The sequence below is a fragment of the Galeopterus variegatus genome, unplaced genomic scaffold (genome assembly GCF_000696425.1).
Source record: "Galeopterus variegatus unplaced genomic scaffold, G_variegatus-3.0.2 Scaffold1034, whole genome shotgun sequence".
Lineage (NCBI taxonomy): Eukaryota > Metazoa > Chordata > Mammalia > Dermoptera > Cynocephalidae > Galeopterus > Galeopterus variegatus.
This window is the reverse complement of record NW_007727145.1, coordinates 55,576-62,876: the sequence shown is the minus strand read 5'-3', so window position 1 is coordinate 62,876 and position 7,301 is coordinate 55,576.

The window sequence follows — 7,301 nt, the reverse complement described above, 5'->3', positions numbered from 1 at the left end:
TTGTGATTGGTTGATACTAATGAGGACTTATTTCCATCGTCAAGACTGGTACATAGACTACATGTGGAAAGAAGCGAAATTATAAATATGTCACATCTAGTACTGTATGCACACAACTTACCAGAATGGATACTGGCTATAAACAACCAGTAAGTCTGTCTGTTGTGTATGAGCTGATTATCAATCCTAAATACCTAACCGAAATATGGGTTTTCTTAAGAAGGAAGAAAGGAGAATGGATCCTGGGTGGGTAGCCAACAGTGACTGCTAAGTCTTCTACGTGTCTACCTGAGTGTTAGGTTTAATGGACAGCTAAGATAATCCCTAGTCTCAGTTCTGTAGTCTGCAGCTCAATATCTGTTGCCACAGTAATTAGGCATGTTCACTTTTAACTTATTCTTTAAGTTAGTCTTATTCAAAAGGTGAGCCTAAATTTCACTTGACTCACCCAAGTCCAACTGCTTCCTATGTAGGGACCTGATAGCAAGTCAGTTCAAGTTGCATCTCTGTTTAGTGCCAGAGAAAAACATAATTCTGCTTAACACATAGGCAAGGAGAGTAAACCTAAGCCCTGCCTAGAGTGATCTCCCATGCTAAGTAGAAGCTTTACAAAGTCCCTAACCAGTCTTTTCTCTGGTTTACTCAGTCCTTACCAATTCTAAGTGGCAGCATAGGCAGCTTAAACCAGTGGCAGGTCTGACTACAGAAGGTTTTGAGGGATGTGCAGTATCACTTTCAAATGTAGGCAGTAACTCAAATAGATTATAGAGGCTTGTCTTGTAAATCCCCTAATATATATAGATAAGAATGATTAATAATGAGATTATCAATTATTTGTATTTAATTCTTTGCTTTGGAAGTACTTATGGTGGCTTAACAGTGGGTGTGTTCTGCTGATTACTTTAACCTTTCCCCCAGAAATCTTGTTTGCACTATTGATTTGGACTATGGATGCCAAGTCTGAAATAATAAGGTTTTGGCCTATTCCTGATTGTGTAAGAGAGATTGAAATCTTATGTGTTCATCAGGTCAATATTTTATTGGACACAAAAAAGGATGTTTGGTCTTTGGGTGCTAGTTATTTGGAAAGTCAACATGACAAGGTTTTTTTTTTCTCTAATATATATAATTATTCTTTAAGGGAAAATGTGAAAACTTGATTTCTAGGATATATTTTCTTTACTTAAAATTTAAAAAATTTTTTTAATTGACAGGTAAAAGTGTTATCTATTTATGGTATATAACATGATGTTTTGATATAGGGTTTTTTTTTTCTCTAATATATATAATTATTCTTTAAGGGAAAATGTGAAAACTTGATTTCTAGGATATATTTTCTTTACTTAAAATTTAAAAAAATTTTTTAATTGACAGGTAAAAGTGTTATCTATTTATGGTATATAACATGATGTTTTGATATATGAGTATGCATACATTGTGGAAAGGCTAAATCAAGCTATCTAACATTTGCTTTACCTGACATACCTATCATTTTTTGTGGTGAGAACACTAAAAATTTACTGTCTTAGCAATTTTCAGGTATATGATATATTATTAAATAACTGTATCACCATGTTGTACAATTGATCTCTTGAACTTATTCCTTCTAACTGAAATTTTGTGTCCTTTGACTAGCATCTCCCCAATCTCCCCACTGCTCAGCATCTGGAAACCATCATTTTACTCTCTTTCTTTGAGTCTGACTTTTTTACACTCTACATATAAGTGGGATCATGAGGTGTTTGTCTTTCCGTGCCTGGTTTATTTCACTTAACAAAATGTCCTCTAGGTTTGTGTTAGTCCATTTCTATAGCTTATAACAAACTGTCTGGAACTGGGTAATTTGTAAGAAAACAAAATTTATTGCTTACAGTTTCTGAGGCTGGCAAGTCCAAAGTCCATGGAACACATGTGGTGAGAATCTTGGTGGTGGCAGCAGTGACCCAGGGGTCTCACATGGCAGAAAATGGCAGAGCAGAGACAGACTAACCTCTCATGTGCTCTTCTTTTAAAGCCCTCAGAAGCATGCCCCCGACCACCATTACTAATCCATTCACTACAGCATAGTCCTACAATCTAATCACCTCTTCAAGGCCACACCTTTCAATTACCATCATAGGATTTCCCACCCTCAACAGTTACAGTGGGGATTAAGCTTCTAATAAATGAACTGTGGGGACACAATTCAATTAATCCACAGTAAAGTTCATCTGTGTTGTCATAGATGACAGGATTTTCTTCTTTTTAAAGGTTAAATAGTATCACATCGTGTATATATATCACATTTTCTTTTTTTTTTTTCGTCTTTTTTCGTGTCCGGCAACGGATCACAACCCTCAGTGTTGCGCCCATACCGGACCGGGACCGGCCACGGGATCGCAAACCTTGGTGCTGCACCCGCACCTCGCTCAGCCAGTGAGTGGGAACCGGTCTGTATGTGGGATCCGAACCCTCGGCGGGAGCGCCGCCGCGCTCTCAAGCGGCGCACTGTAGCAGTGTGCCACCGGGCCGGCCCTATATCACATTTTCTTTAGTCATTCATCTGTTGATGGACACTTAGGTTGTTTTCCATTGTGAATAATGCTGCATTGAACATGAGAATGCAGATATCTCTTTGACATATCAATTTCATATCCTTTAGATATATGCCCAGTGGTGGGATTGTTGGATCTTATGGTAGTCCTATTTTTAGTTTTCTGAGGAACCTCCATACTGCTTTCCATAATGGCTGTGCTAGTTTACACTCCCACCAACAGCATACAAATGTACCCTATTCTCCACATCCTTGCCAGCATGTGTTACTTTTTGTCTTTTTGATAATAGCTATTCTAACAGGTGTGAGGTGGTATCTCATTGTGGTTTTAATTTGCATTTTCCTGATGATTAGTGTCTTCTTTTGAGAAATGTCTACACAGGTCCTTTTCCCATTTTTTAATTGGGTTGTTTATTTTCTTACTATTTAGTTGTTTAAGTTCCTTATATATTTCAGATGTCAGCCCCTTATCAGATGTATGGTTTGCAAATATAGTCTCCCATTCTATAGGTTGTCTCTTCATTTTGTTAATTTTTTCTTTTGCTGTGCAGAAGCTTTTTAGTTTACTTTTTAGTAATCTCATTTGTCTATTTTTGCTTTTGTTGCTTATGCTTTGGGGATGATATCCAAAAATCTTTGCTCAGACCTATGTCATGGAACTTTACCCCTATCTTTAGAATATATTAAATGGAAATGCAGAGGAGCATTTTGTACAACCTGCGTGTAAACAGTCAAATCGGTCTAGGGAAACAAGCATTCTCAAGGCTGGTAATATGGCCAACTGGAAGGAGCACTGGAATACGAGGAAACCTGGGTTCTGTTCCTTGTTTAGCACTGGATAGCTGTGTGTGCTTGGACAAGTCACTAAACTTCTCAGGTTCTTAGCCTGCTCATCTGATGTTTTCACTAGATGAGCAGTGGCAAACACTCATGCCCACAAGGGCAAGACAGAAAATAGATGTGAATAAAGAGGCCTTGGAAGAAAACAAAACAATGAAACAGCTGACAAAATCCCAGCTTTACTATGAGGCTGGGGGCAAAGGGAGTGGTGGGGTCTGTGGCAGAGCACAGTGCCTTCTAAAGAGGACAGTCCGCTATTCAGCTTCAAGTTGATTTTAAGCCCTGTGTGACCATATCTGATATGATTTTTAAAAGAGAAGCTGAAAAATCCATATTTTTATGTGAAATCTCTTAGTTGTTAAATATTGGGTGCAACAAGAAATCTATGGAGACCAACACTCTGGGAACAAAATGATATTTTTCCCTGGGCTGAATGCAGTTTGGGGTTGCTAATTTGCAGCCCCTAGACGAGATGAACTGAGAACTTTGTTCCAGGTACAGAGTGCTGTGGCTCTGTGAGTTTAAGGCTGAATGTCTCCTCGGACACACACTCTTAGAGTTGGAAGACATCTGAGTGGGTGTCTGGTTTGTGTTTTGCCTACCACTCCTGACAGTTGTACCTTACCTCTGTTAGCTGTTCCACAAGACAAACTGTTCTGCTAATAGAAGGGACTCTGTTTGAAGCTCTTTTTTGTATTGAGTTGAAACCCCTTGGCTGACAACTTCTCTTATTGGTCCTATTTCTGTCATCTGGAGCAGCACAGAACACATCTTTGGTCTCTTGGGGCTTCAGACCTGAACAACCCTGCTTTTATCCCCTAACACATGCCAGAGAGCTGTTTCCTGGGCACATCAAGGCTTGGAAAGATCTTCTTAGAGTCCAGAAGCCTGAATGAGCTAGAGAAGTTTTACTAAAAGAGAATTCAGATAAAACCCCTTCCACCATTACTGTGTGTCATGGATGGAATACAAATGGACTGCCAGATTTCTCTCACTTGGGGAACAGGGGAACGGCTGGGGAGTGGGGATGGCAGATCCACAGCTGGTCTGTTGGGAGGCATGAGGGATGTGGGCTTGACATGTCTCCTTCTGAGGGTCACTCCTGGAAGATCTTTGTTCTCTAGGACAGGTCAAACTGGGGGTATCATTTTGTCCCAGAAGGGAGGCCCTGTGGCCTGTGTCCACTTCTTAACTCGTCAAGTATAACCTTCAGACACTTTCTCTCCACACAGGACTGAGCCTGGAATCACTTTCTTCTGCTCAGCTGCTTTCCAGGCTCTTTAATACAGCGGCAGAGATGAGGGTTTCCCGGCTGGAGGGAGGTAGATGAAGTTTCTGCTGCTTGCGACTGTATGCGTGTAGTTCAGGGGCTGTGTGGGAGCCTATGTCCAGATGTGGGGGGCAGAATCTTCAAGAGAAGTGGAGGGGCTCAGCTCTTGTTCAGAGCTGTTCTGTGGGGGGTGAAATGCTTCTGTCTAAATGTGACTCTGCATTACAGTGGAGTCTTCATGACGTATTACAGGGATAATCTTTCACATGCTTTGTGATTCAACCCATAAGGCCAGAACAGGGAAATTAACTAGGTGTAATAAATAAGATAGAATCTGGTGAATATTTAGGGTCTGGTAATGATGATAAATCAGTTTTGAAATGTTCCTTGAGGAGACTGAGAATCTGAGAAATGAAGCCAGAGAGATTGATTAGAACCTATTGCTGCTCAGAAAACCTACTGCAGAAAATACAGGGAGGGATTGCTGGGCTAATAGAAAAGGCGAACACAATCCACGTTGGCCTCTAAAAACCAGACAGGTGAAATCAACAAATGTCATTGCTCTTATAGACTAATGCATAGGAGAGCAAAAGACACCCCAAAGCACCTGGGGGCGGGGGAGTGTTGATTTAATCTCTGATAGTAAAGAAAAACACATAGGTCTTCTTTTCCTCTGAAGCCTTGTTTATTTATTCATTGATTGTTTATTTATCTGTCCAATTTTAAGGAATCCCCCTATTGGAGAAAAAAAGGTTATTTTTTAAGAGTTTGTGCCAGTAAAACCTGTTCTTAGGATCCGTGTATTGTTTTTCAGCTCTTGGTGTGAAGATTCTTATCCTACATTTGATACAGAAGCTGTACTGGGTAGGGGGATTATGTTAAATGCTTTAGTGATAAATCATTCTTTTCCAACTTGTTTGGTGAACTTAGCAGTATTGTGAAATATCAAACTTTTTGGAAGTTATCTGGGGAGAGAGCTCTATTCCTGCAGTCTTAAAAGCAAAACAGAACAAAAGGCAGACAAGCCTTGAGCGTTTGTGCATAGAGGAAGAAGCATGAAGAATGAAGATGTGGGGATGACCTGTAGTTAATTGTCAGCAGACCAGGGGTACACTTTTGATGGAGCTGGAAGAAGATAGGCTTTGGGCTTAGAGGGGCCTGGGTCCACAATTAGTGTGTGACCTTGGGCAAGTAACTTGATTCCCCTGAGCCTCAGTTTCTGCATGGGTAACATGGAGAGGATAAATTTGTACCTTGTGGGAATTAAAGGAGATAATGTGTGTTAGTGCCTAGCACTGAGTGTGGCACATGGCGGCTCATTTCTCCCTACCTGGTGACTTTCTTTCTTCAAAAACACCTCTGTGATGGTTAGTTTTATGTGCCAATTTGGCTGGGCCATGGGGTTCCCGGACATTTGGTCAAATATTATTTTGGTGTGCCTGTGAGGGTGTTTAGATGAGACTGACACTTAAATTGATAGACAAAGTAAAGCAGATGGCCCTTCCTAATGTGGGTGGGCCTCATCCAGTCAGTTGAAGGCCTGAATAGACCAAAAAGGCTGATCTTCCCCTGAGTAAAAGAATTCTTCCTGTCTGACAGCCTTCAGACTGGGACACTGGCTGTTCTCCTGCCTTTGGACTTGAACTGAAACATCGGCTCTTCCTGGGTCTCAAGTACTGATCTTTGGACTGGAATGAAAGAATCAACTGTTTGGGGTCTCCAGCTTACCAACTCACCCTGCAGATCTGATCTTGGGTCTCCATAATTGTGTGAGCAAATTCTTTATAATAAATCTCTGTGTGTGTGTGTGTGTGTGTGTGTGTGTGTGTGTGTGTGTATGTATGTATATATATATATATATAAATATTGGTTCTCCTTCTGAAGAACTCTAGCTAATACAACCTTGTTCAGTCCCTTGAACATAAGGAGCATTTTCTATTTGTTGGTTAAGATACTGAGCCAGGAAGTAAGGGAACATTCTCCAAAACCCAGATGGTGGACAGGATATCTCAACAGTGCTCTCTGATCTCTTTTGTTTGGAACCTAGGATCTTTTGTGGGAGCTCAGTTGAATGTCATGTTGCAGGGAAGGTGCCTGGTGTGAGACAGAGCCTTCCTTCTTCTTCCATGCATGTGCACGCACAGGCACAGCATGCCAGGCAGAGCTGGGCTAGAGAATGTTCTAGTACTTTCCCTGCATTCTGTCCCCACTAAGTGAGAAGATGTGATGGTGACAAACCAGATTTCAAATTAAAAACTGAAGACTTCAGAAATTTTTCTTCCCTCCTCCTTTTGTAAAATGTGAAGTATGAATAGAAATGCCAATTCTGTGTAAATAAATTATTTGATTAAACAGGACACCAGTGAGCCCAATGGTTTAGTCTTGCTAAGAAACTTAAGGCAAGCTGGCAATGGTTTTCCTCATTTACTCAAGGATAAATAATGCAGGAAGCTCATCAGATACATCTGCAGATAGATTTGAATAAATTAGATCCCCAAAGCTAGCGAAGTGGTACTGAAAAAGGAAAAATATTGCCATGAAGCTGGTTTTACTGCTAGAGAAATCTGGAGCTGCAAAAAGCCATGTTAAAATCACGTCACAAATCTGTCTTCAGCCAGAAAAGGAAATTGAACATTAAAGAGAAACTTCCCTCTCAGA